Source organism: Hordeum vulgare, chromosome 2H, assembly GCF_904849725.1.
Source record: "Hordeum vulgare subsp. vulgare chromosome 2H, MorexV3_pseudomolecules_assembly, whole genome shotgun sequence".
Lineage (NCBI taxonomy): Eukaryota > Viridiplantae > Streptophyta > Magnoliopsida > Poales > Poaceae > Hordeum > Hordeum vulgare.
Window position 1 is genome coordinate 613,905,269 of NC_058519.1, and position 15,380 is coordinate 613,920,648.

General features: G+C 42.8%; 1 pseudogene; it reads left to right on the forward strand.

Moving 5' to 3' along the window:
• The first annotated feature begins 1,076 nt into the window (after positions 1-1,076).
• On the forward strand, positions 1,077-3,072 carry LOC123428763 (annotated as a pseudogene).
• The last annotated feature ends 12,308 nt before the right edge of the window (positions 3,073-15,380 follow it).

The following is a 15,380-nucleotide window of genomic DNA, read 5'->3' on the forward strand; positions in this document are numbered from 1 at the left end:
TACAGTCCACCTAGAAAAAAGAGAATTTTTTTAACGTTACTTTAACTTCTTTGACGTTTGTATTTATTTCATCATCTCTCTCCCCCCTCTGAATTTTGTGGAATCAAAACATGTCCCCTTACAAGAATTGCTAGAAATGTGGGGTTTATTCCTTATGCTTGGAGTGTGGTTGTGTTGTAAATAACTTTCCCCCATGCTTGGCATATTTAGTCTAACATCTTATCAGGAATCTCATATTTCCCTGCTCCCTTGGAATAGATAGTTTCCTACTTGCTATAGGTTGATTCATATTCTCTAGGTCTCTGCTGGCATAGTCATGTTTGGATACTGCTGCTCTTTCACAGCAATACTTAATTCAAGGTTTTACACTTTACTCATATATAAGTAACCCAAACCTTACTGTACAGTAATTTAGTGTTCAATCTTTCAGGCTGTAATTAACATTTCCATTTATTAATTTTGGAACCTTAGTTCTGCTATTTTGGAACAGTAATTCTGGAACATATTGTCTAGGCCTCTGCTGGCATAGTCAGGCTGTAATCTATTCAGTATTACTCATGATGTAACATTTTCAATCACCTGTGTGCCTTTTAGGATACCGATGCCTCCATTCGCAAAAGGGCCCTGGAACTTGTTTATTTGTTGGTCAGTGATACCAATGTAAAGCCTCTGACCAAAGAGCTTGTTGACTACTTGCAAGTAGCTGATCCAGACTTCAAAGAAGATCTCACAGGCAAGATATGCTCCATAGCTGAAAATTTGGTATTTCTCCTTTTTTAGGGTGGTTTCCTGTTGATGTATGGCATGTTTAACAAGGTTGCATCTCTAATAGGTTTTCTCAAGAAAAGTTATGGTATATTGATCACAAGTTCAAGGTTTTATCCCTCGTAAGTGCCAAAATGCAGTGGATCTATCTTGTATCGGAAACGTTTGCAGCCTAGAACATATTGGGTATTAGCAATGTAGCCTCTTCATTACAATGTTGTTGGACCTAGTAGGAAGACTTAGCTATCATCATTTCTTTCTCACGTATGGAAGACCGGCCGCTTCGGGTATGTTCGCTACGGACGCTAACAGATACTTGAGGCCCACCGATTTTCTTCAAGTTTGGTTTATTTGCTTCTGCATGTTGGTTTATATAAAAATATTCAATACCACTTGCCAGGTCAGTCATCATCCAATGGTTGTTGCATGCCACTGTGAGGGAAATGGCTGGAGATTTTGGGTAGATAGCAACCTAAAGAGCAAGTTCTGGGGACACTCCATTCAACTTGATCCTGTTGGTGTGTTAACACTGGAGTTTGATGATCGCGAAGTTTTCCACTGGAGCAAGGTATTATTACCTAGTTAGCAAGAAACGGTTAACTCTGTGAAATGATTAACTGAAAATATGCTATCACAGGCGACCACTTCCATTTACAATCTCATATTGGGTAAACTGTATTGTGATCACTATGGTACTATGCGCATTCAAGGTAATCGTGAATATTCATGTAAACTGAAGTTCAAGGAGCAGTCAATTATTGATCGCAACCCCCATCAGGTATTTAATAAATTGCCTGTATACTAGACTAGATGTATTTTGTATGCTTTTCTTCTGATTTCTTCTTTTACTTCCTAACTTTACAGTTTGTTTGTTACTAAGATGATGCTCTTCCGTGCATATTAGTTAAAGAAAGTGATGCATTTGTGCCTTTTGGCAAGACATATTTTTAACAACTTATATAGATTCATTTGAGAACATAATGGGTTCACCTTTTAACAATGTGTATTGTTTTCCTTTGAAAAATAGTGGGTGTTTAATGTGATGTATCTCAAAGTTTGGGGCGTCCAGGAATTTTAGAATCTAACTTGAAAATGATATGAGAGAAGTCTTGAGCCTTATGCTATTATTTTGAAAAAAGGAAATATTGTGCACAAATAAATTAAATAGTATTTTGGCTCAGAAATGAAGTATTGAATTCAAAGGAGCATTTTGGCCCTATAGTGTTCTGAATAGTTTGATGTCAAGTCCTTCTAGAAGTCCAGGAAGAATATGGCGAGAGGAAATGAAATGTTCGGACTCATCGTACCAGCCAAATGTAGGACACTTCATTTCCTCTCGTCATTTCCATCCTGAATTTGACCTGCCAAACACCAACTGAAGGAAGAATACTTCTGCAGAACTGCTGTTAGTTTTGTTGAGTCGTGCAGCCTGAGAGGTGTGTGGCTTATATCAGGGATACCGAAGCGCATTACCATTCATTGATCATTTTGTAGTTTGTTTTCCCTTATTCATAATTTAATATGTTAGAAATAAGTTTCCTTTTATTTAAGATGACATCCCTAAAATAGGGAAAGTTGTGTCCATGCTTCAAGCATGAATGAACTTCTAAAAGTAACCCAACTCTGTCTATCTTTCTCCCCGAGTACCCCTCCTCTTGAAGCCTTCAACGTTTGATTACTTTTCTCACGTAGGTATTAGCTTTCATTGAACTATGGTTCTGTTGCTTCAGAACAAGGTTCATCAGCTGAACAATATGTTTTCTGACAAAACACTGTACACACACATCCATCAAGTGGAGAATGAATAATGTGAACATGACAAGTTAGTTGCTTCAGCTGGAAAAAACACTCTTATCACGTGGTTGTTTAGAAGATCAGTTATAGGTCGTCTTGAATTTCTTTATCCATTCTCCAGACTATGTATATTTTCTCTCTTTATTTGTGTGAGTACCTTAACTTTTCATAGTGCAAACATCTTACTCTAACTTAGCATAGCTGTACTCATGTATGTGCATGTCCAAGGTGTTATTCAGGACCGAAGTGGTTGAACTATTGCTACACTCTTTGGTAAATGGGATGAAAGCATGCACTACGTGACGGGTGATTGCTTTGGAAAAGGCAAGGGATCTCAGAATTTTTCAGAGGCCCATTTGTTGTGAAAAAGGAGTAAACCACCAAAGTTTCCCACTCGATACAATTTCATTAGCTTTGCAATCACATTAAATGAGCTTGCCCCTGGATTGAAGGTGAGGGTGTTATCTCTTGTTGCATATCTTAACTCTTGTTGCATATGTACAGATGTTGTGAACCCTCCTTGTTAACTCTTGTTAACCCTTGTTGCATATGTACACATGTTGTGAACCCTCCTTGAATATGTATGTGTGTTTTTGTGAAACTATATATGTTGGATATGTATGCGTGTGTGGACTTTGAACTCATCATCGGTTTGTTATTGTTGTGAACTTGTAATATATTGGATATGTATGCATGACCATTTCATTTGTGAATTCTTGTTTCATATGTACGCATGCTTTTGTGAAACTATGTTGTTGTTGTGATCTATTGGATATGTAATATATTGTTTTTGTTGTTGTTGTGATCTATTGGATATGTAATATATTGTTGTGATCTATATTGTTGTTGTCGTGATATATTGGATATGTAATATATTGTATCTGCCATTATGTATAAATCGTGTGCCCGTTGGCACTCGACTTACATGGGGACATTCGGCTTATATGTAAGCCGAGTGTTTTCGCTATTGCTCTCGGCTTACCCCGGATAAGCCGACCCTTTGTAAGGCGTGTGTTATAAGCCGAGGAAAACACTCCGCTTATATGTAAACTAAGTGTAACCCGTTGTAAGCCGAGTGTTTCGGGCACTCGGCTTTTATAAGTTTTTTCCTGTAGTGTGTGGTCTCTATATTCTGTGCAGTAATATGTTTTGTAACCTGTGCAAATATCAGAAAAGAAAAAAATACCTAATATTCATACTAGTGGCGCACTTCAAAAAGCACACTAGTGGCGCATCGTCAACTAATGCGCCATTAGTAAGCCAGAGCACATGGGTAAATAGGCCTGTGGGAGGCATACTAATGGCACACCATGAGCTATACTAATGGCGCACTGCCTGGTGCGCCATTAGTATGCCAGATACTAATGGCGCACCATGAGCTATACTAATGGCACACTGTCTGGTGTGCCATTCGTATATCAGATACGTGGTGCGCCATTAGTAAAAATTTCTAATGGCGTGATGCTAGTGGCGCACCTGTAGTGCTCCATTAGTAGCCAAAACAGGTGCGCCACTAGCAGGCCTTTTCCTAGTAGTGCTAGATAGTTGTACCGGTTGTGTTTTTAGGGAACGAACTGAAGAACAAGCTGAGATCCTATTGAATAATATCTTGTGCAATGAGAATGCTTGGACTATTCCCGAACCACCTCCAAAGCCAACTCCCGAGAAAAGAGGTATCCTATTCCTCAGTCCTGAAGATATGCAAGAAGCCAAGAAATCTATGAAATCCGAAGATGTCAAAAATCTACCACCTATCGAAGAGATCCATGGTCTTGATAACCCGATACAGGTAGTAGAGGTAAATTCTCTTCGTAGATTCAATGAGAGTGATATTCCTTTTGATAAACCTGCTAGCTTATGCGTGGATGAATTTGATAACTTTGTTGCCAAACAACAAAGTTTCAATGATTATGTTAGCAGACAATTGGAACAGAATGCTCGCATGCTTAGTCATTTAACTGCTTGTGTGGACAGAAACGTCAATGATCTTATGCTTTTGAGTAAACATGCCTCTATGGTTACTACTCAAGTAGAAAAAATACTCAAGGCTCAAAATGACTTGCTGAATGAGTTGAATGACAATTCTGTCAAAGTCGTCACTAGAGGCGGTAGAATGACCCAGGAACCTTTGTATCCTGAGGGTCATCCTAAGAGAATTGAACAAGATTCTCAAGGAGTTAGCACTGATGCACCTAGTCATCCTAGGAAGAAGAAGAAAGATGATAGGAATTTGCACACTAGCAACCATGTTGCTGTTACACCCGAGAGTCCAAACGATGTCTCTGCTTCTGATGCTGAAACACAATCTGGTGATGAACATGAGCCTATTGGTAATATCGATAGTGATGTTCATGATGATGCTCAACCTAGCAATGATAAGGATGTGGAGATTGAACCAGTTGATCTTGATAACCCACAACCTAAGAGTAAGAGATACGAGAAGACCGACTTCGCTGCTAGGAATCATGGTAAAGAAAGGGAACCATGGGTTCAGAAACCCATGCCCTTTCCTCCCAAACCATCCAAGAAAAAGGATGATGAGGATATTGAGCGATTCGTTGAAATGATTAGACTTGTCTTTCTGCAAATGCGTTTGACAGATATGCTCAAAATGTCTCCGTATGCTAAGTACATGAAAGATATTGTGACTAATAAGAGGAGCATACCTGAGGTTGAGATTTCCACCATGCTCGCTAATTATACCTTCAAGGGTGGAACTCCTAAGAAACTAGGTGATCCCGGAGTGCCCACTATACCTTGCTCCATTAAAGGCAACTACGTTAGAACTGCTTTATGCGACCTTGGAGCCGGTGTTAATATTATGCCTCTCTCTCTTTATCGTAGGCTTGAACTGGATATCCACTGAAATCTCTCTGCAAATGACCGACAAATCAACTGCTTTCCCTATCGGCATTTGCGAGGATGTGCCTGTTGTGGTTGCTAACGTTACTATCTTAACGGACTTTGTTATCCTGGATATTCCCGAGGATGATGCCATGGCGGTCATCCTTGGAAGACCCTTTTTAAACACGACAGGGGCTGTTATTGATTGCAAGAAAGGCAATGTCACTTTCCATGTCAATGGTAATGAGCATACGGTGCACTTTCCAAAGAAACAATATCGAGTACATTACATCAATGCTATCGAAAAAACTTCATCGATTCTTATTGGGAGCTTCGAATGGCCTATACCTACTGTCAAGATGAAGTATGATTTGCTTGTTGGGGATATTCACATCCCCATTGAGTTAACCTAGTGACTATTCGAAAACTCTCTGTTTTCTTTTGCGATTCGAAAAAGTTTGTCAAGGAGACTTGATCAACCTCATTGACGGATTTCTTTCGATGACCATGAGATGGATGAATCGAGGAGTCACAAACCTCTGTTCCAAGCTTTCACCCTCGGTTGCTTGGAAGAAAATGATAGATTTAGCTTTAGTGTCTCCTGTTTTCTGTTTTTTGCGTCCCGTAGAAAAGTGTCCCAAAAATAAAAGTTCTCCGAATGTCCTGAAAATCAAGTTTGATTTTTCAGGAATTTTTGAAAAATGCTGAGATGGTGAGCTAGCCAGGGAGCTGCACCAGCAGGCCACAAGCCCTGGAGGCGCGGGCACCCCCTGGTCGCGCCTACCAGGCTTGTGGGGGGCCACGTATACCCCCTCCACTAATTCTAGCTCCCATTTGCTTCTCCTACCTCCAGAAAAAATTGTTTCGCAGCTCAAACCCGTGTTCTTGCTCTTCTTGCTGCGATTTTAAATCTCCTTGTGCAAAGCCCAATTCACCAAACTGTTTTGGGGAAATTGCTCCTTGGTATGTGACTCCTCCATTGGTCCAATTAGTTTTTGCTCTAGTGCCTTATTCGTTGCGTATTTTTGCTGCCTTGGTGACCTTGTTCTTGAGATTTGCATGCTAATTTTAGCTGGTCCCAAGTAGTTTTGATGCATAATATGGCCTCTAGGCACTTGTGGGAGTAGTTGCTATGAGTTTAGTTAAGCCTTGTTCACTTTTCCTAAGAATCACTAAAAATTTCACAGATAGGAAAAGGAAAAGATGAGGAGGTTCTTAAGAGGATCTTTAAGCCGTGACCCCAAGGATCATGAAAGTGAGAAGAAGAAACCCAAGTATCCGGTCCCCCGAGTTGTAGAAGTTCGAGCGTGCCAGTGGCCAAGCGATGTGTTCTTACGCGCCGCCGGAGTTTATGAGGACTTTTACTACTTGGTGGAGAACGCAGGCCTTACCGCCTTCGTTGAAGATAAGTGTCCGCAATACCTCCTCCTCACTAATATTTTCGTGCAAAGATTTAATTTCTATCCAAGGAAGAGTCCTCCTATGGTTGAGTTCAAATTATATGATATCCCCCAGCGAATGTCACTTCAGGATTTGTGCAATGTTTGCAAATTACCTTATGTTGGGGATATTCATGAACCTCGTCCACGGGACTTGGAGGCTTTCATAGATACTATTGTTGTAGGAGAGGAGAGAGGAGTGTCTTGTGCTAGAGCTGCTAGCATACATTTTCCTGTGCTTCGGTACTTCTCATTATTCGTGGGAAAATGTTTGATTGGCCGTGGGAAAGCTGGGGCTCCTAGCTCCCCAGATCTTGCGGTCTTGCGCGAAGCCTTTATAATGATAAAACTTATAGCTTGGGCGCTATAGTAGCTCAACGGTTGAACATGAACCGTTCTAAAGGCGTTGTTTATGGAGGTATCTATGCTACCCGTCTTGCTAGACATTTTGAGATACCTATTAGACTACACGAGGAAGAAGAGATTCTTCTCCTTAAGAGATATCTAGATTATGATAGCATGGTTCGCCATGACTTTCTTGATAAAGATGTAAATAAGAGGATGATTTATAACCTGGTATTTAGTTAGGGTACTCGTGAGACTATTACCTTGCCTGCTCCTTCTTTGTTCAATCTTCATCTAGGCAGGTACATTATTATGCCCTCGGACATCTACGCACATTGGGGCATAGCACTGATGTCTACTACGCAACCTTCTCCTTGTAGACTTTGTTGGGCCTCCAAATGCAGAGGTTTGTAGGACAGTAGAAATTTTCCCTCAAGTGGGTGACCTAAGGTTTATCAATCCGCAGGAGGCGTAGGATGAAGATGGTCTCTCTCAAGCAACCCTACAACCAAATAACAAAGAGTCTCTTGTGTCCCCAACACACCCAATACAATGGCACGTTGTATAGGTGCACTAGTTCAGCGAAGAGATGGTGATACTAGTGCAATATGGATGGTAGATATAGATTTTTGTAATCTGAAATTACAAAAACAGCAAGGTAACAAATGGTAAAAGTGAGCACGAACGGTATTGCAATGCGTGGAAACAAGGCCTAGGGTTCATACTTTCACTAGTGAAGTTCTCTCAACAATGATAACATAATTGGATCATATAACTAGCCCTCAACATGCAACAAAGAGTCACTCCAAAGTCACTAATAGCGGGGAACAAACGAAGAGATTATTGTCGGGTACGAAACCACCACAAAGTAATTCTTTGTGATCGATCTATTCAAGAGCCCGTAGTGAAATAACACGAAGCTATTCTTTCCGTTCGATCCATCATAGAGTTCGTACTAGAATAACACCTTAAGATACATATCAACCAAGACCCTAATGTCACCTAGATACTCCATTGTCACCTCAAGTATCCGTGGGTATGATTATACGATATGCATCACACAATTCAACCAACACATAGAACTTCAAAGAGTGCCCCAAAGTATCTACTAGAGAGTCAAAACGTGTGCCAACCCCTGTGCATAGGTTCCCAATGTCACGAACCCGCAAGTTGATCACCAAAACATACATCAAGTACTAACATGAATCCACGTGTGCCAACCCATATGCATAGGTTCCCAATTTTCACAAACCCGCAAGTTGATCACAGCAGATAGACACGTGCAAGACATACATCAAGTGTTCTCAAAGATTCAATCCGATAAGATAACTCCAAAGGGGAAACTCAATTCATTACAAGAAGGAGAGGGGGAAGAACATCATAAGATCCAACTATAGTAGCAAAGCCCATGGTACATCGAGATCAAGACATCTCAAGAACACGAGAGAGAGAGAGATCAAACACATAGCTACTGGTACATACCCTCAGCCCCGAGGGAGAACTACTCCCTCCTCGTCATGGAGATCGCCGGGATGATGAAGATGGCGATCGGAGATGGATTCCCCCTCCGGCAGGGTGCCAGAACGGGCTCCAGATTGGTTTTTGGTGGCTAGAGAGGCTTGCGGCGGCTGAACTCCCAATCTAGGTTTCTTTTTGGGGGTTTCTGAATTTATAGGAATTTATGGCGGTGGAATTACGTCGGTTGGGCCCACGAGGAGGTCACAAGCCTGCTCGCCACCACCGGGGGGGGGGGGGTGGTGACGACGTGAGGGCTTGTGACTCCCTCGTGGCCTATCTGGCCTTCTCCCAAAGCTTCGGGGGTCTCTTTTGGTCCAAAAAAATCACCGTAAAGTTTCATTCCATTTGGACTCCGTCTGAAAATGGGCCAAAAACACAAAAAAACAGAAACTAGCACTTGAGACTGAGTTAATAGGTTAGTCCCAAAAAAGATATAAAATAACATATTCATGCATATAAAACATCCAAAGTTGACAAGATAATAGCGTGGAACCATAAAAAATTAAAGATACGTTGGAGACGTATCAAGCATCCCCAAGCTTAATTCCTGCTCGTCCTCGAGTAGGGAAGTGATAAAGAATGAATTTTTGATGTTGCATGCTACCTAGCATAGTTGTCCTTTGTAACTTCTCTCACGTGACATGAATGTTCAGATCCGTTAGATTCAAAACAATAGTTTGCTATTGATGTGGAAACAATAATAATTCAAGCAAACTAGCAAGGTAATCATGAACTTTCAAAATAACAAGGCCAAAAGAAAGTTATCCCTACAAAAGCATATAGTATGGCTATGCTCTATCATCATTGCACAACGAATTTAAATCATGCACAACCCTGGTATTGGCCAAGTAATTGTTTCACACCTTTACTTTCTCAAACCTTTTCAACTCTCACGCAATACATGAGCGTGAGCCATGGTTTTAGCACTATAGATGGTGTGGAGTGTGGTGGAGGTTGCAAGACAAAAAAGGAGAAGATAATCACATTAACTAGGCATATCAATGAGCTGTGGAGATGCTCATCAATAGATATCAATGTGAATGAGTAGGGATTGCCATACAAATGATGCACTAGAGCTAAGAGTATGTGAAAGCTCTTAATGAAAACTAGTGGGTGTGCATCCAACTTGCTTGCTCACGAAGACCTAAGTCAATTTTGAGGAAGCCTATCATTGGAATATACAAGCCAAGTTATATAATCAAAATTTCCCACTAGCTATATGGTGGTGACAAAACGAGAGACTCTCAATCATGAAGATCATGGTGCTTAATATGCACAAGTGTGGAAAGGTGGTAGCATTGTCCCTTCTCTCTTTTTCTCTTATTTTTTTGGTGGGCTCTTTGGCCTCTTTTTTTATTTATTTTTATTTTGGTGGGCATCTTTGGCCTCTTTTATTTCCTCACATGGGATAATGCTCCATCAATGATGATCATCACACTTTCAACTCAAAACTTAGAGCAACGATGACTCTATACGGAATGCCTTCGGTAGTGTACCGTGACAATGATCTAGCATGGCATAGACATCAATGGAAACATCATGCTAGCTATCTTACGATCATGCAATGGAAATCTAGACATGGTGGCACATGTCATGGTGGTAGTTGCATGGCAATATATCTTGGAATGACTTTGAAAAAGCCATAGTAGGTAGGTATGGTGGCTCTTTTGAGGGAGGCTAATGGTGGGTTTTGTGTATCGGCGAAAGTTGCACGGCACTCAGAAGATAGTGATGGTGGAAGGTGAAAGTGCATCTAAACCATGGACTCAACATTAGTCCTGAAGAACTCATATACTTGTTGCAAAAGTTTTATTAGTAATCGAAACAAAGCATTCAACGCATACTCCTAGGGGAAGGGTTGGTAGGTATAAACCATCACGCGATCCCGACCGCCACACAAAGGATGACAATCAATAGACTAATCATGCTCAGACTTCATCACATAGCGGTTCATCATACGTGCATGCTACAGGTATCACTAACTTCAACACAAGTATTTCTAGATCCACAACACCATACTAGCATGACTTCAATATTACCAAAACCACAACTCAAAACTAATTGAGATGAATCAAACTTCTCTAACTATTCAATGCACATGAAGGTGGAAGTTTTCGTATCCCTTTGGATAACTACCCCTTTTGAGATTACTTTCAAATCATAGATCAACTACCAAGCCACGCACCGCTGCGCTCTAAAATATATAAGTGAAGCACATAGAGCAAAAGTATCTAGCTCAAAAGATATAAGTGAAGCACATGTGAGCTGAATTGTCTACCAAAGGATATAAGTGAAGCTCGACAAAATCACGGTGAGTGCATGTCTCTCTCTCAAGGTGTGCAGCAAGGATGATTGTGACACAATAAAAAAAAAAGACTCCTACGATACAAGACGCTCCAAGCAAAAACACATAACATGTGGTGAATAAAAATATAGCTCCAAGGAACGTTACCGATGGATTGAAGACGAAAGAGGGGATGCCTTCCCGGGGCATCCCCAAGCTTAGGCTTTTACGACATCCTTGAATCTCTTGGGTTGCCTTGGGCATCCCCAAGCTTGAGCTCTTGCCACTCTTTATCTCTTTGTCCATAAGAACTTCACCCAAAACTTGAAAACTTCACAACACGAAACTTTAACAGAAACTCATGATAACATTAGTATAAGAAAGCAAACCACTGTCGGGACCCCGATCCTAAGCCATAGGAATCCAGCCTGTAACACAGCGCATCCCTTTGCGGTCTCATGCACGGTTAACTCCACGGCTGCAGCCCTACCTTAGCCGGGACCGTTTGCGTCTTTTGACTCACGTATGCGATAGTGTCGCTAGCAATCCAATGTCAAAGAACCCGGATCGACATGTCTAGTTATAAACCAAAGTGGCAGTACCGCACAAGGACAGGCATACATGACCCAACAAAGCAGGTGTCGGTCATCAGCGAATGTAGACGAGTCGTAGCAAGCTACAAGGACTCCATTACATCGCGTGACATTTCCCCAAAGAGGACAGACACAGCAGCTAAGAAGGACACATGCCGGTCAACCAATGTGTCCGGAGCAGTAGCGAACTACCAAGGCTCATTGGGTCACAAAGGGGCATTTCCTTGTAAGGAGTGCTACTAAAGTTCACAACTAGGTATTCGAACCCCATACATATCAAGTAAGACACACTTACGCATGGCATACCGATATGTATAGATACATCGATGGCATCACAACATAACCATAAACATACAAGCTTTATTTAAGAGGCTCGGAAGAGCCACACACATAATATTACACATTAGGGGTCTCACGACCCATAATAGCAGTCATTCAGTTACAAGCCAGCGGAAGAGTTTAAACTGTCTGAGTACAGACAGGGCAACTAAAAGGCACATGGCCTGACTATACTACAGATCCAACGTAGGGCCAGATCGTAGCTGGGACACCAGCTACTCGTCGTCGTCGATGTCTACGAAGAACCCTCCATTAGGGTCTTTAGCAACCTCTGCAACATTTATTAAACAAACATGAGTACGAAGGTACTCAGCAAGACTTTAGGAGAACTAACTACTCATGCAAGGTATCAAAAGGTATTGTGGGGTTTCATGCGGAAAGCCAGCATTTGACTCGTGGCTAGACAACTTGCATTTTCAAAATAATTTTGACAACTTGATTTCTCGCACGTGAGTCCACTAACACCACAACAATACACTATCGTGGAATCATTCTGTCTCCGTACGGAAATGCCGTCCACGACACTCACGCTTATTTTGGCAATTTTAAGAGTAGCCATTGAAGTTATCTATGAACAACATATGTCTCCAAGTAGTCCATATCCGCGGACGCGGCTATTCGAATAGATCATAACCCTGCAGGGGTGTACTTCGTCACACACGCTCTCGCCACTTATCGCCATGTGCACGTCATGCACCTCGGCAACCTTCAAGCGGAAGCCCAGCGAGGGAGTCGGCCACGACCGTTAACCACACTAGTACCTAGTCCAGGTTTATCGCCTATCTGAGAGTAACCCGTACGGAAGTCTGGCCGAGGTTTCCGCGACGGCCTCAAACGATGCGCGCAGGGTTCCCAAGCCCACCATCCGGGTGCCACTTGGTACACCGTGCCACTGCCTACCGCATCACGGTCCACCTCTCAGGTCAGCACCATGCTCGGCCTCCAGCATTACTATAAACACCAGAAACTACTTGCAACTCCTGGACCGAGTACTACGCGATTAATAGGCCGAGCGGGGTCATATTTCAGGGCCCAGCATGTGGTAGTATCTAGTCTTGGATTACATACACGGAACTCAGTTCCTAAGGACGGTTCCAATGAAACAACCCGCCATGTACTCCTACACAGCCTTTCACCGGTACCTTTACCAAATCAAGTTCAACACACAACCTTTGCTCACCGAACACATTCCACAATTCTGTTCATCTCCCAGATGACATACCATACACAACTCTAAGCATAGCATGCATAGCAGGATAAGGCACATCATAGCTCAAGCAGCTACCAGGTATGCTAGGTTGCAAGGTTCGGCTATTTACTGTGACAAGGTTAGGTCATGCAAAGGAAGTGGGTTCAACTATCGTGGCAAAAGCAGTTGAAGCATTTGATCTTAATGCAATAAATAAGTGCAGGAGCAAGAACATGGGAATTATTGGGATGATCAAAGGGGTTGCTTGCCTTGTTGCTGAGAGGAGGAACGATATCCGTCAGACGAATATTCGGTGGAATCCGGGGTTGCGGAGCCTACCGAAATGAATGGCAACATTCAATAACAATCATATGCAATCAAAATGATGCATGAGCATGGCATGAGAATGCAAGGTGATAAGTTATTATAATCAACATGTATTAGGTTTAGAGTTGATTTGAATCACATTCGAATATCAATTCAAACGGGGTATTCTCGGATACCGTTTTAATTGATTCGACCTGATGCTCACATCAACTTGATGTTAGCATGCATGAGATGTCATGTTATAGTACTGATTTGTAATTAGGACAGTGTGTGATCATGGCATTCATAATGAAATTTGAATATTTTCCAAATTCCATTTAAAAAGTAATTATAAGAATTGAATTAATCCTTATTCCACATTGTAGGGTTCTTTAACTTTTTCAAACATAGTTGAAAATAGCATAATCAGAATCCTTGAAGTTTTCTGATACTTTTTCATATATAAATTATTTTCATTGGAGTTACAGATTAATTTCTATGATTTTTACAAGTTTTAGCAATTTCCTGGAATTAGTTTTATTCTGAAATTCTATTTATTGCATCAGACTGACGTCAGCGGGTCAGCCGACCTATTCAGGTCAAACCTGACAGGGGGGACCCACTGGTCAGCCTCTCTAGGACTAATCCCGCGCTGACCAGTCCTAATTGGGGTTTGACTTGGCCTTGGGCCCACTGTCAGCGAGTGATTAAGCCCCTAAGCTGCTGGTTTAGCTTTGCCACGTCGACCCCCACTGGAGCATGGCCGGCGGCGACCACGGGCACGGCGGAGGGCTCGCCGGAGAGAGCTAGACAGCGCATCGGCCGTCGGTTTTGGGCGCAGAAAGGCGCTACGGTTAGCTGGTGCAACGCCGCATCTAGCAGGGGCATCAGGGGAAGCTCGGGTCGCCGGGAGGGGCGCCGGCGACGAGCCGAAGCGGCGGCCGAAGCTCGGCCTTCTACGAGCGATGGTCTAGGGCACGGGAAGGGCAGCTGAGGGACTCATCACGCTCCTGGAGGCTCCAGGAGCTCGATCCCTAGCTCGAGCGCGTGGATCCGACACCATAGCGACGACGATGACATGACCGGCGGCGAGGTGCTCTCGGCCTTGGTGGGGAACGGGGCTACGATGCACGGAAGAGCGTGGGGAGAGAGGGGAAACGACGACGAGCTCACGGCGGTTCCGATGGTGCTGCTGAGGGGACGAATCGACGGGAGAGGTCCGACGGCCGGAGGTGGAAGACGACGGCGTTGGGGGCGATGCCGAGCTTGGGGAGACTTCGACTTCTGCAGGGAGGACCGGCTCGACGAGGCGGAGCTAACGAACTACTCGGAGGAATGTTCCCGTGGCTAGAAGCGCTGCAGCTCGAGCTCGAGCTTGGCTCTAATGGCGGCAGCAGGAGGGAGAGCAAGATCCGAGAGGAGAGGGAAAACGGTGCTAGGGAATGGATAGAGGAGACCCTGGGAAGCTTATCCCCGTCGTCGCGCTGGCACGGAGGCTCTGGAGCTCGCCACGGCGAAGCAGGAGGTGGAGGGGGCCGCCGTGGTCGATCTCCCCTCTGCCAGAAGGCACAGGAAGAAGACGACCCTGCCCCTGGTGGGCTGGGCCTCCTCAGGCGTCAGGTAAGGTTTTCTTCCTCCTTTTTCTTTTCTGTTTTGTTCTGTTTTGTTAACTAATGTTTTGCTATTTATTTCAGCTCCAAAAAGGTGGTAAAGATTATTTTCTACACACCTTATTATTTGTTATAATATTCCCATCCATTTCCAAAGTTTTCAACATTTTTGAAAATTTATTGTTTCTGATTTCAAATTTAAAGTTTGAAACTAGTGGCTTTTGCATTAATTTAAAATGCTTAAAGTGTCAAGAAAATAGTTTTCTCCAATGCTCATTTATTTTCATGATTTATCAGAAAGTTTGAACATTTCTTGAGGCCATTTTGGGTTCATTGGTTTTAACTAGTTTGAGA